We start from the raw sequence: 15,283 nt of genomic DNA, 5'->3' as shown, positions 1-15,283 counted from the left end.
AGAAGGAAAGCGACACAAGAACAAGAAAGAGACAACCGGCCAAAGGGGGAATAAAGGGGGGGAACAGGGAGAGTATACTACTTTATATGTATAAACGTCTACACAGACTGCGCATACACGTACTTACGAAGCACACAGAGCAGTGCACTGTTGGTGGGGGTTGAGTGGGGGGTGCGAGGGAGGCGAGGGAGAAGAAGCCAGAGACCGCGGTGAAGAGAAGAGGAGGGGAAAGCATCAGAGGAGGAGGGGGGGCGCGAGTGAGAAGGAACGAGGGACAGTAGGGAGGGAGAATAGGCGAGGAGGGCTGCAGAGGGCGGAGAAGCGTCCCACGGGAGTTTTTCGGCGGATCGCTGCGCGTCTAGTGTGATCTCTCGCGAGTAGTGGACTCGATCGATCTTATTGACGGTAGTGAGCAAGCGGAGCGGAGCAGTCAGTGCACGGTGAGAGCTCCGTTCGGAGGATCGCACACGAGACTCTCTCTATCTTTCTTTTCCTCTCTCCCACTCTGCTGCTGTCTCCTTCCCTATCGGCTCTCTCTCTGTGTGTCGTGCATGTTGCACGGTGTGTTCACGGTTGTTGCACGAGCGAGAAGCATTCGCCGGGAAGCCGAGCCGCGCGATTACACGCGATAAATACGCCTCCGCTAGAGACTCGCGCAGTGATTCTTCGAGATTGAAATTCCGGTGTCGCGACGCGTGTTGCTTCTTTTTTCTTCTTTTCGTGTACAAAAAAAACAATCCTTTTCTTCGAGTGATTCAGTGTTGGCTCACTGTGTTGTCTCTTTATTGTGCGTGAAGAGAATCAGAGCGACGACGTGATAGGAAAAGAGAAGAGAATTCGAAGTGGAATTTATGGTAAAGAACACGGTTGCAGACGTGGTCCACAGGAAGACGCAGAGTGAGTTTCCCGCTCTTTATATTGGAGGAACCGTGTGTCCAGTCGATTCTCAAGTCCCGCGGAGATCGTTGCAAACTTCGCGAACCGGTATACTCGCGAACGTACTACGTATTTTGTATGGTTTCAATTGAAGTCCTTGGACCCTCAAGGCAACCTAGAGAGATTGCAGACAAGCGATAAACCTTTATGGACGCATGCATAGTGCACGATGCTTTTTCTTGATCATATTATACCAACGCTTCGGTACATTGTGATCGATCGAAAGCAAAACTAATTCCCTTCAATTTTTTAATTTAATTAATTGAACGACTTCACGGCTTAGCCTTAGAAAGTGTACTACTTTACGTATTAAATCGTATTATATAGAGTGTGCTATTATTAAATTTTATCAGTTACGAAAGGCTAAAAGTACATATTTTTAATGCTGGGGGACTTAAAGAATAATTATTCTTTAAGTTAATCGTTCTGAATTCTTCGTAATTTTATTATGCCGTGAAAGGTTTCAACATCTTTTATCTTTTCCATCTTTTCTGTCGTTCTTTTCTATCGTTTCCATCGAAGGAAACCTCATGCGCGCGCTTTCTACTACCACAGACATTAAACGCTGCGAAGGTAAAATATTAAAAATACCGGATCTTTCTCATTCTATTGACAGTTTGCTTTTAGAGCACGATTAAAACCAACTGTCACAGTTTAAACGAGTTTTCGTCAGCCAATCTTCGAGTTTAATCGTCTCTGACGCACACTATCGTGAGCCCGCGAAAAAAGCAGCATACAACAAACCTAAGCGATCCATCAGCGTTTACGATGCTCCGAACATCCCGTTGGTCCTCCGTGAAACGCATGTTCGTATATATTACGAAGACAGTAAAATTATACAGAGTGCTCCAATATTTTTTCCAACTACAATTCTTTAGTGTGGTTTATCTGATCGTTTTAGTTTCTAAAATTATCAGATCTAGAACCATTACACTTTTATGTATGAAAAATATTGAAATAAAAAGTATATTAGACCTGAATTAGAACGCATGATGAAAATGAGGTTAAGGATTTTCTTAATAAGAATTTTCGTTCAAATGAAATCATTGAAAGGAAAAATATATCAAGCGAGAATTAATACGGACAATGAATATAATAATACAGAATAATACACATCAAAGAATTCTTTGTCGACTCATTAAGCTGATGCAAAATCGAAGTGAATTTCATATAATAAAATAAGTCTCTTATTACTATCAGCCGTATATCTGTTGCCAGGAACAGTGAACACTTTGTAATGGAGTATTAATAGCTAGTGATTATGTTGATCGAAAATATATTCTCGTCATCTACCATTGTCATAATTTTTATTCTAACTGTTAACAAAGCTTCGATCTACTTATATAACATTCCTTTTTTTTTATTTGTTCTTGTGGAACATATTAACATAATTTGATCAGAGAAGAACACCTCTTGCAAACAACCGCCAAGTGGTGGACGTTCAGTGGAGATTCGTTCAACTCTTTTCTCTCGTTTCTTCTTTCTCTTTCCTCGCCCCCCCTCCCCCCTCAAGGACCAACGCTAAGCACGAAAAAGCGATTCCACAAAGCACGCGTGTGTTACTGTTACGCAATCATTCGTCTATCATGTACTGGTGGAATTCAGGTCAGGCGTTGTGTGTCCTATGCGCTAGCTATTCGTCGGAGACATCGAGCTTCGAGGCATCGATTCTTCCTTCGTGACTTTGGAACCGATCACGTGGAGTCCGATGGAAAAAAGGGCAACGAGATTAGAAACTAATCCTGTTAGCTGTAAAATAAATAGCGATTCCTATCAGCCACTGCTCGTGAACAATCATCAATGCATAAGATAGTCATCTCGAGATGCAAGGATCATTTATTCATCACGTAATAAATTCAAGACAACGTAACGGAAGGTTAGAGGCGATTTTTTTATGTGAATAACTTTAGAAGATAGAGACTTGTGATCGCTTATGAAAAACGTGGAAATTATTCTTCAAGATTTTATTTCTAAGTTTTCGTGAATTTGGCAGCTGAATCTTCTGGGTTTGGTTAGAGAAAAATTAAGCAAAATCTACAGGAATTGATTCTTAGGGTTTTTTGAATTTTCCATGAATTTAGATTAGGTTCAAGAAAAATTAAATTTAATCTTGATCCTTTGTACTTTACAACCATCGTTACAGCACATACACATTGATAATTTAGTTCTGTCTTTAACGATAAAGGAATAGATAAGAAAAGAAGACTGCTGTATAAATAAATGTTCAGACATTTATAGGTCTTCCCTTCTCAAAACAAAACTTTTGATTTAAAAAAGAGAGCTGCAGAAACTGCAAATTGTTCATATCGTAAAACTCGTTAGAGTGCAAATGGTCAGCATACCATATAGGTGATTGTTTCACGCGAGTGGAATTTGCAATCGGTCATGAATAAATGCTGGAATCAATTCGAGGAGCCCGTTTGTCACAAAGAGAACATTCCAATCACCAATTCCTTTTACAGCGAGACTATCAGGTTAGTTAAAACAACCACAAAAATTATCAATTTTACAATAATATATTTTTCGACATTTGTATGATCTTTTGTAAGAAGATTAAAAACTTGACCCTCTTTTTGCATTATATATTTCGTCATATATCTTTCACTTTAACTATTTTGATTTCTACAACGTCTACGAGTTTCTACTTCGTATTCCAATCGTCAATAGTTCCAATGTAAATATAATACATCACCGATTACCATATCGACCAATTTTTTTCTTTCTCAATCAATCGACCATATTACAAAAAGGAAGCACTTGGATTTCGTACGAGTTTAGTCACCGAATCGTTTGGTTTAGAGATGGACGAAAGACAAACCGTCGAGGTCGGAAGCGGTCATTGGCCACGCGTTTCGCCACGTGGGTTGACAGATTTTCATTCAACCTCCTCTTTCCTAGAAATAACCGGTTCGAATGAATGAAGCCGAGAATTCCACGGCCGAATCATGAACCGTGGTCAACTTTTAGGCGAGACACGAGCTTAAGAAGAGAGATTCTTTTGAACGATGGTCACGTTTACTGGAAAACATGGCACGCGACCATTCTCAAGTACAACTACATTATACAAAAATTCTTAAGCTGAGTATATGACGTTTTTGTCATAAAAAAAAAAGTTCTGAAATTCTCAAGCATAGAATTCTTAAGTACGTGATAAAATGCAACTAGTAGTTGATCTTTTATCGACCAGAATGATGGTTGCTAAACGTATCGAGATGTTTCGTTATGTATACGCAGTTGGAGAACATAAAGCGTTAAATGGTTAAGAAAGACGCGGGAACGGGTATCTCTGTGAATGGGAGTGAGTTATCAGGCTGTCAGAGTGATTGATGATAAGAGCTTATTACGGACATTTATCGCGATTCTGATAAGGGGAAGAAACGAGCGTAGCTCGTTAAACGTCGCTTACGGTACCCTTCGTTATTTGTCGCGATAACGATTGCCTATCCTTGATGGTGCACGCAAATGTGATTTAATTGATGGCCCTTGAAATCCATGTGGAATCGTTGTATATTCATTGGCGACGTTTTTTTTGTAACAGAATCCAGTTTTGTGTCTTGCAGAAAATAGAAAATTTTTAATGGACACAGTGTAAAATTTAAAGTGGGCTTCTTATCATGTTCGTTTTATTTTTAAGGCAAGGTTTTGACTGTACGTTTGATATAATTGTAAGACTGTTTGACTGTTATAATAGATAGGTTTACATTCTTTCAGACAATTATAGCGATAGGTTCGAGGAATTTTTATTTGAAACCACTTGATCAGTATAAATTTCTAATTTAAGTTTAACTTCTAATTCGACTTGAAATATTCTCTCAAATTTCTACGCTCTCATTAATCAAATCTTTCATTTCAACTCCTTTGAATTCAAATAGTTTATTAATCTGGACGAGGTTCAACAGTGCTATACTTTTTTAGCTATCTCCTCATCTCCGCATAATGCGACCTAACTTAGGATTCAGATTAATCATCCCAACCATTCATTAAACTTCCATTTATCTCGTTTTTCCTTCCCATAATACCGACTCGTACATAACACGGCGGTTCATTAAGAAGCGTAATCAAATGGAACAAGAACACGAATGAAAATCTCGTTAATGAGAACTCCTGCAAAGGATCGGAAAAATGTAATCGATGATGTGTGTAGTAATGAGAACAGACGTTGGCTAATCAAAAGTAGGATTTATCAGTGGCAATAAACGGCCACGTGTTCGAGCACGTGGTGTGCACGTTATATAGCCCCCACGATTCGAGGGTAAATCGCGACCCTAACAACTGGTATAAGTAGACGGCTCGGTCCAGGTGGTCTTTACCCCTGGGCCATTTTCGAAAAGGTCGAACCAGCCACGCGGGATCTAAACCCTCGTCCGCTTCTCTGATCGATGATTGATGTTTTAAAAGAACCATCATCATCGCCGTCACTTCTCCATCCGTAAAACGCATCTATCGTTTTTCTCTAAATCTTTTCTTTCTTCTTTTTCCTCTTTTTCTTATTACTTTCGGGAGAAATGGTTTTCATTTCTTCGTAAAGAATCCGTGAAGCGTATTCAAGCTGGCCGCGTTTAAACAGCGAATAAAAGAAGAAAATAGTTGGTAGTTACGTTCGTGGCTTATGCGTGTACCTGGACGGCTAAACTTCCGGCGGAATCGGTAATAAAAGAGGCGAATATTGGTGGGAGTAATGATATAAAGCCACGTCGCTCGTATAACTCGCTCGTAAATTCTGTCCGTGGCCCGGATAGATACTGGGACAGGCACGTATGCACGATCCCAATGCTTCCGCGGGAATTACGATGACGTTTGAAACGAGTTTGTCTTTCAGACGGGAAATATCAGCTCGATATTGTCTTGAGGACGCTTCGAGGGTGGAAACACCATACAGTGCGAACTGATTTTCATCTTGTCAAGCGCTATTTAAGAATTATTTCTTGGTTAGAAACTTTTTTATACAATTATACAAATTAATAGTTTGAATTTTTGCAGATGCAAATGTAATATGACGTATTTTATATAGTGACATGTTAAAGAGAAAATTCTTAAATAAATTATAGCAATTTTATTGAATTGCGCAATTGAACTAATTTTATAAAGAAAATTTTACGAGTCACGAGTTATCAATGCTAATAGTATCTTTTACATAACACACAGTCACAAGTTTGACAATAAGATAAGAAATTTTATAAATTACAAACAAGATAATTATTCTGCACGATTTAAAATTGTAAGAAATATTTATGCAGCAGAAACTAAACCTTTATTCTTCCTTTCTTCTTCTCTCACTCTCTTTCTCTTTCCTCTCTTCCTACGATATAGGAAATTCATGAGATTAAATAATATTAATTGTGTTATAAATGCTACATTAAATAATTGTCCAAAGATAAATCCAAATATATACGAGATCAGATAAGAACGTTAAATAACCTGATCGAAATAGAACGTCCAAGTTTCGCTTTCTGAGTCATGATCGACCTACGTGTACCGATTTTATCTAACATCTGATATAATGGTTTCGCTTTTACTCTTTGGAATACGTTGATTAGTATTGGAGCAAGGAAGTAAATGTTATATGACCAGTTACAAACTGTATCCTATGATAGTAAAATTTATCTTCCAGGTTGATATTTTTCTGTACAATCAGTGCGATACATAATCCTGACACTGTTGAAACAGTAACATTCATAAATCTGTAAATTACGTAGCAAGAATTCTGTCTTTCCTTATTTCGAAAACTTAGGGATTGTAATTAGTCGGTATATCTACGATCGACAAGAAATTTCTAAACGTAGCAAAAGTAATAAATTTAACCTACATTCCTTAGATTATTGTAAGTCCGATCATGGCCTTGTATTCTGAAATAAATTTTTTATCTGTAAGACAGGAACGAGATAGTTAACATTGCTATGCATGATTTCTCATCTTATACGTACTCTGAAGTATTTCTCAAAACATTAAAAAACTTTTGCTTGTTAAAAACAAAGGTAAAATCGACCCATGAAAGTTCGAGGATCGCAAGTTTAAAATAGAAGCGATTAACTAATCATGATAAGAATTATCATGATAAGTATTAAAATTCGAATGAATGTCGACAGAGTGATTCGATGAAACGGGAACGATTTCGAAGAAATGGAAGACACAAGGAAAATAGGCGCGAAGTCCATGATCCACGAAATTCATGGACTCTTGGATCATTGAATCTCGACCTCTCCTCTTAATGAATTTCCGTGCTCAGTTTCAGTCGTTAAGGCCAGGATGCGCTTTTACTTATGCCCGTCATTAAAAAGCCGCGCTACGTGGCGCAGATAAAGGGAGAACGTCGTTCGCCTTTTTTTTTCTTCCCTCTTCTCCTTCCCTCTCCTTCTTTTCTTTTTTCTCTTCTCTCTTCTTTTTTTTTATTACCGGCTGTGGCCTGTTCCATGGCTCAGGGCAGATTTATTTCCGACGAGATAGTCGGAAAAATGAGCTCGCGGACAGAGAGATGCAAATGCGCTCCTGGTACCGCCTCGCTCCGTTAGAAAAATGAATCCTGGCCGGGGTTCTTTTCCTGTGGAAAAAGACTCGACGCGACTCTTTGAAGTGGCTCGCCAATCTACCTTCTTCTCGTTCGATCGACACCGATTGAAAATTGTCGGTCGAGTGTGTGGCCTGTCACCAGAAGATACTCTACAGTGAGACTCACGAAAGTATTTGAGCAGCCACTATAGTAAATTTTTATATGTATATATCGTGTATGTTATATAAAACATTTTGGAATTTCTAAACATTTTGGGAACTAATTAGAATACATTTACCTACTTCATATTATTCTTAATTATAAACGTAACACTTATTTATGATCTAATAGATGCGTGTATTACGTGTATTGTAATATGTGATAGTCATATGAAATTCCCTGAGTGGAATCCTGTTAGATATTTTCTGGAATTATTTGGTCGAATTCATCATGTGGAATTTCCTGATATGGAATCGCTGATTGCAAAGGGAACGTTTAGAGACGAATATAACTAACCAATGGACTGGTGGTTTCTGCTGGTTTAATTAAATTTATGGATCGTAATATCCTATCAACTTTGTTGGAAATCTGAGCATGAAGTTTGTGCATTGTTAATAGTAGTTTCTAAATGCTATTTTCATCCGTGAGATATCTTCAATACTGTCCTTTGTGCAAAGAACGTAATATTGAAGAATCCAGATCAACCAATCAATTTTCCGAATTACAATCACATCAATTTTCAATCTCTTGATCCTTCGTGGATCGTTTATGTTCACTTAATTCTTTTACCGGTCTAGGTTTTCAAAACACTTGAAAAAATTTCAAAATACTTATCGAAGTCTATACTATGTTACGCAATCGGTTTCTAAGTGACACGTTCAAAATATTTTGCAAAAGAAAAAATAAAAATTCGCTTTAAAGAGGAATACGAATGAAATTTCGTCGCAGTGTTAGCGGAATATTTCATTTCAAAGGAATATGAATTTAACCAATATATTCTTCTCGAAAACGCTGCCGACAGCAGACCACATCGTTTTACTATAAATTAGTACTCCGACATCCAGCACCGGAATTTCCTCTTTTACAGTTAGGTCCGTGTAAAACACGCTTGTCTCTCTTTTAAACGCGAGATATTACAATCGGAAACTTTTAATTGGGCCGAGAATTTACAGCTAGCTACCGTACGAATTTCCCATCGAGTCGTTTTCTCTCGAAACGAGACTGCCGATTATAATCACAGCAAATTACATTACGGTGAAAGATGACCGTGTTCAACGCGTTTTTAACAACACGATCAATGACATGCGTGTACACACCAGGAGAACAATAAAATCGTGGCGGGATGTTGCGACTCGGGTGGATGTTCCTCCAGGTTTACGAGCGTAACCATCGTCGACGTCGTTAGTGGCATCGCGAAACTCATTTTCCACGACGATCGATGAGCGCTCGGAGATCTTGCAAGCTTCTACAACTTTTCACAGATTCAGATGTGTACGTGTGTGTCTGTAAAATACGATGCCACGGTCCCGGCTGGCCATTATGCTCGTTCTTTCTTCTTTCAAGCCATGGTCGCGAATAATAAATAAGCCAGCCAAGAAACCGAGAGACCTGATAGTTCGATAAAAATGCGAAAGTCCAACGTCTGACAAGAGATACGAATATACCAGGATTCTCTGCATTTTGATATTTCAAACCGTACAATGAAATGTCTCGTCAGCGAACGTTTCATTTCGTAGGATGGTGGAGAGAAGGAATGAGTTCACGCACGTTTTTGATGTTCGCGAAATCATTCGAAACAATTAAGTGACCGACCTCAAGTCGAATCATTACGTGACTCATTCTACCGTGCATTAACGAGCATTCTGCTCGAGAATGGGAACATTTAGTATTGTTCTCGAACGGATAGGAAAGCCTTCTTTGGCGATTGACGGCAAAAAGATGGTATGCAAACTTATAGAAACAAAGGAATTTGAGAATTTTTATTTGTGCAACTGTTTTTAGAATTATTATGTATGTTACAATATAGGGGGCGACCGAATAACACGTACAAGCGGGTATAAGGTGATTCCTTATGAAAAAATAACAAGAAAATATGGAATGAAAATGTTTCATACGAGGCTTCGTTCTCGAGAAAATCAATTTTCAAAATTTATCGAGTATATCATGAATGTGGCTAATTATTGGCACGGTATGAGTAACGATCAACGGAGGATTATTCTACGTGCAAAAATAAATCAAAAACGTGGAATAAAATTCCCATTTAAAGCCCCATTTTCAAGAAAATGGAGTTTGAACTTGTTTTACTAAGAATTGACCTACTACGCCATTTAATAATAAATTTCCATATTTATTTTTCTCAGAAACAAAGCATCTTGTGGAAAGATTTTGCTCTACATTTTCGATTTGTTTTCACACGTAAAATAACCTCCTGTCGATTATTTGTTCCCGTTCAGTCCGGCATTAGCCATGTTCAAGTATACTTGATCAATTTTCGCGCTCGATTTTTTCGAAAGCAAAGCGTCATATAAAATGATGTTCTTCTATATTTTCTTCTTATTTTCTCATAAGGAATCAGCTTATGCCCGCTCGTGCGTGTCATTCAACCGCACTCTGTATAGTTAAGATATAGTTAAAATATATTATATATCCGTTAAGTGTAATAATTTTCTCATTTAGTAGCATTAGCTTCATAGATGCATTCAAATGGAATTTTATCCTGTTTATTATTTTATTACGTGCATCATGTAAATTCCGAATTCGATGAAATTTTAAATTCCACTCTAAGATAGCTCACGTATTTCGATTGAAAGCACCGTTCCAATGGAAGTTCGATCGTGCGGATCAAACCACGCCGAACGATATTCCATAAAACGGAGGTAACGCGATACAGCTCCGTTTCCCGTGATATCGGTATCACTTTTCGTACCGTACGAAGAGTCTAGGCATTGATAAATTTTGACTTTCCATTATTCGCGTATGGAGCTGTACTACGATGCCCACTCGAAGATAAACGATTTATGAAACCTTGAAGGGGGTAACCTTGGGAAGTTGGAGGAGGTTATTGACTATGAACACTGAACACCACGACGGCCAACGCAAGGTTTTTCATAGCTGGTTTCCCTTCCCGAGAGGTCTTTTCGTCTTCGATTTCTTTAAACATCGAGTGTCTTCGATGATAGAGAAACTCAACGGAGCAGAAAACTTGGATGCTTGAACAGTTTATTAAAGGATTTATAAAAGGAAATGAACCTTTATGATCGAGGAATACGTTTAACTTGGAGTTTTAGCGAAGGATTTTTTGACTCTTGGATTATATTATTCGTAAAATTATTTTATATAATCAAGTTAGCTAGATTTGGCAGATATAATTTTTGGGAGAAATTTTGGATACCCGTTACAATCTAATGCTAAAATTTTGTTCAGATTTATAAGTAATATACTATGCTAACGATACAATTCATACAGCTATCCAAGCATAAAATATTATAGTTTCTGTTTGATAATGTTAACCAAATCACCATGAAGCGAGTGTTTCGCTTTACCTGTGTATCTAACACCAATTACACGTTTCTACCAATGTACGCGCTAGTATAATCTCACGGGCGTACACGTTAAGAGGTTAATCAAAAGGATTGCATGCTTTATGATAAAAAAGAAACAATTTACAATGCAAATAGATATACGACATATTCTTTATAAAATACAGGTATAGCTATTTTATTGTATTAAATGATTAAAATCCTTCCTGAAACGAAAACGATCTCAAAGCTCAATAGATAGAGACAACAAATATTTTAATCGAAAAATTTGTAGAGAAAATTGAGTTAATCGACATTGACTAAAGAATAGCTCGTAGACCGATTAACAGAAACCCGATCTCTCGTAACATAGTCGAACAGATTGTAATTGGCAGTCAGTCGGCCCTTGCAAGTCACGTTTCCGTTGGAGCAACGATATTCCAGGCGATCCATGAACGGAAGCGGCATCGTTCTCGCGGCACGTGTTGCAGCTGGAATCCTCCGTCACTCTGGTTGAAGAGTAAGAGAAACACAAGAAGTCGAGTAGGACAGAAACCGGGGCGAAATATATCTCAGTGAGTGCGACCAGACGATCGCCGTTCAAGCGAACGCACTCTCTAGCCGTGGGCTTAGCGTGGGCCCGAGACCTTGTCTATTTATAAAGTATACAGTGTATATGCACACACGTGACGGCGTAACGCGTCACGATTCCAGCGATGCCGGCCAGGTAGCGCGGAAAATCGAACCGCAATAAGTGATTGGTAATTTCAAACCGTTCTGCAAGGCTGTTGTCCTGACACAGAACACGTCTCAGATCGTACAGGTGCATAGATGGTATTTAACATATCTTCGAGCGAAAAGCTACGTGAATAACATTTCTTAGGTACAGAACGACTCTGCCGTGGCCTTCTATTTTCTATCTGTATTTTTATTCCTTTTTATCGGTATTTATATATCGCAATTTCACTTTCGTTTTAAAAGCATCTTAAGTTCAAGTGTTAACTTGAATATAAGAAAGTTTTATCTATCGATTCATTAGTCAGATCAATAATCTATTACGAATTGATATGGTTTTTAAATTGTAGAATTTGCAAATTCCAAAATTTCGAACGTTCGAAGCTTGACAGATCAAAAATTTAACGATACGATAATTTTCTATTATCAAGAATCCGACGATTGAAAAATTTAACAGCTCGATCGCGATGAAATCGGATTTTATCGAAATGTGAAAATTCGGAAACTCGAAACGTAATTGTTAACAAATTTAACCGCTTGGCAGTTCCATATTTTTGAATATTAAAGTTTTTTTAAATTCAACAATTTGAGTATTCAAAAATTCAGATATTTGTATTCGATTAACTTCCTACGAACCCATTTTCTTGCAACTCATGGTCGACTTATAATACTCTTACTTACCTATAATATTATTTGACGTATAATAACAGTTTCACGGATAATGAGCAAAGGATGGTTCCTCGTCCAAGAGTCAACAGGGTTCCAAGGGCACTTGTTCGATCAGCGCGGAAAGAGTTTCGTAATCCGATCGGCGACGATGTTACAGAATATTACTGATTGTATCGGGCGGTGAATTTATTGGGTACGCCGCACGGTAGAAATTTATGCGACGGAATTCAATTTACATTTATGACGGGGCTGGCCGCGTCGCGGTTGCGGCAACCTGTGCCCGCAACGAATAAACAACCAGCTCTTTATAATCTCGACCATCGTTGCTCGTCAACGTGAAACTCGATGTTCCCGTACTAATAATTCACACCTATCGGTGCTGGTTCGAGCTGGAGAATCGTGACTCTTCGTGAAAGATTTCTTCTGGCGAGAAGAGGACGTGTCAAAAGGAAATGTCAGCATTATTGTGAGCAACTTTGTGTCGTAATTACGCTGATGGATTCGCGATGACAGTCTGGATGGATTTACGGCCTATTTTGCTCGGATTTACGCAACTTTCATTGATCAGGCTTCTCTGAACGTGAGATTGATTATTAGGGACTTTTACAGATTCTTGAGAGAAGTAAAGAGGATTTGGAATCTTTTAATTTTCAGACGTTCGAAGTTTCAAACTTTCAAGCCGCCCAATCGCTTAATTTAAAAATCCTTAATTTTTTTAATTTTTGAGATTTTGTGTTATTGATATTTTTTATTTTTCTTTTCCTTTTTCTTTATTGTGTTCATAAAAATATGAATTTCCATAATTATTTGTAGTGCGCAAATGAGATAATAATTCTTAAAGGTTTCAATAGTTTCGCTATTCAGATTAATTTTTCGTAAGTATCCTAAGACAGATTTATCGGTGATTAATGAACTCCATATTATACTTGCTTAAATAGTATGGATGGTACTTGAAGGTGGTCCTTGAAATTGTTAGTTTAGTTTAGGTTAGGCTTGTGCGCGGGATCAATTGATTGTTCAAGGCTAGTCGGGAATGATCATGGTATTTATAAGCTTGGTACGTTTTATGTTTTATGCTTGTAAATGATAGAATGATATAAACGTAGATGCAATTATTGTAATTGCAGTATAAATCACATTAGAAATCGATTTTAATATCTATGGATATACTAGCTACGTTAGTTAGTTATTACTGAAGGCAGTTATGAGAAGAATTCTAACGAAATTCCAGAGAATTTCCAAAGAATGATACTTGAGGATGATGAAGTCGTTGACATAAATTTTTCCACCATTTCTTCGTTTTTTTCTTGAAAACGATTACTATATCGAACATATAGTAGCGTCTAAATTATTCGTGCTCGCGTTCTCCGAGTCAGAAAAACCACGAAAGATCGAAAACTATATAAGAAAATTATAATAGGATAACTTTTTTCCTGATTTTAATTATTAAATTACTACTAAACGAAACTGCTGCTGAAAATGTAAATTCCTAGATTAATAGGTATTTTACCTGTCATTTAAAAGTACGTAATGTGTGTTCAAAGTTTTATAAACCTAAATAAAGCTGATATGACAGTCAATATCTGTTAAATATCCACGAGAGAGGTAAAAATAGTAAACTGTAAACCAAAAGGAAACACATTTTTTTAACAATTTTTTAATTGCTTCCTATCCGTGACATTTTTCAGTTACGTCTACGTTTATTATTTTATTTATAAATTAACCCATTAAGAGCTAACGACGCGTTATTTCAGTCTGCAATTTTCCTCTCAATGAATTTACATAATAGAGTTCTATATTTTCTAGCATCGTTATTTGCTCCTCAACTTAGACCTTAGAACTTTATAGTGACATTCTATGAATTTCAATCTCAATCCATAACCATTGCTTCTTGGAAAAACGCTCAAAATTTGACCAGCGTTGTTTCATCGATGATCTTTGTAACTACACCCGCGAAACGTTTACGAGAGATGGTGATACCTCGGGGGACGTCGTAATAATTGATTAAGTTTGCGTTTGTGGCGGGGCATTGGGGGCGGTTGGGTGGCCGGTTATAGCTGTCGGGCAGCGGCGCTTGTTGAACTATGGAAACCGTTTCAGCCGGCTCGGCCTACTTAGGCCACCTTTGTATTTTTAGCATTAGGGTCACACCGTACGTCGTACGGTCGGCTACCGTGCCACACACCATCCTGCCTGCCTACCTTCCTTCCTTCCTCGCCATTTCAAAAGCGTAGCCTCCTCTTCTGTTTGTCGTGTGCCCGGCGTGACGTGACGCGTCGCTCGTGCGTGGGTGATTACAACGCGGCCCAATAGAAGAAGAAAACACTTTGCTCGAATGAAGAGGAACAGGCAAGAACGCGTGTGTCGTTCAACCTACCTCGACGCCCCTCTCGAGGATGAAAGTTATTGGATAATTGGACGCGAGACGTCGCGCGTATATGTCCCGTAAATTTCAACCTCTTTCAGATTTTCTTGCTGTTCGTGTGAGAGCCTCTTTGCATGAACAACGTTTATGCGTTTCCAAGATATAGTTTATAAATGGTTGTTGCTCGTTGTGTTGCGTCGCGTTCCGTCGTGGTTGAGAACGACGTAATCAACTATTGTGAAAATGCTACAACTACGCTATGACGAATGTGAACTTTGAATTTTTTGTGCTTTTTAAATTTTATAATCTTTTACATTTCATAGTTCGCAAACTTTTAAACTTTCAAGCTTTCAAATATCAAAAAGGTTTCTGAATCTTTCGATTTTCGAACTATTCAACTAGGCAACTCCACTTTCCACTCGCTTCGACGAAACCCGACTAAGAATCAAATATTTCTCTAAGAAAATTGTGCTATTATAAATTCGTGGACGACGTTAGTTACCTATACACACATGAATTTTTGCACTTTAGTAATTTTGCACCTTTGAGTACGAAACTTGCGCCCCTATCTCT

The 15,283-nt window shown here is 38.0% G+C and overlaps 1 protein-coding gene and 1 long non-coding RNA gene across 8 annotated transcripts in view; one reads left to right on the top strand and one right to left on the bottom strand.

Moving 5' to 3' along the window:
* LOC126921330 (DNA N6-methyl adenine demethylase-like) overlaps positions 1-15,283 on the top strand; it is a 143,684-nt gene that overhangs the window by 93,382 nt on the left and 35,019 nt on the right. The window contains exon 1 of one of the 7 annotated variants that reach the window (XM_050732826.1): positions 447-897. The exons of 5 other annotated variants lie outside the window; for them this stretch is intronic. The gene's annotated coding sequence lies outside the window, so the exon portion shown is untranslated. Of the gene's footprint in view, positions 1-446; positions 898-13,168; positions 14,791-15,283 lie in introns of those variants that run through there. One more of the 7 variants, XM_050732827.1, reaches the window with a different exon arrangement.
* LOC126921333 (uncharacterized) lies at positions 11,113-12,491 on the bottom strand. The gene is made up of 2 exons (XR_007712294.1): positions 12,358-12,491; positions 11,113-11,450 (listed from the first exon to the last, which is right to left on the bottom strand). It is a non-coding gene; the product is annotated as an uncharacterized LOC126921333 (long non-coding RNA).

Source organism: Bombus affinis, chromosome 10 (genome assembly GCF_024516045.1).
Source record: "Bombus affinis isolate iyBomAffi1 chromosome 10, iyBomAffi1.2, whole genome shotgun sequence".
Taxonomy (NCBI): Eukaryota; Metazoa; Arthropoda; class Insecta; order Hymenoptera; family Apidae; genus Bombus; species Bombus affinis.
This window is presented reverse-complemented; position numbering and strand designations above follow the sequence as displayed.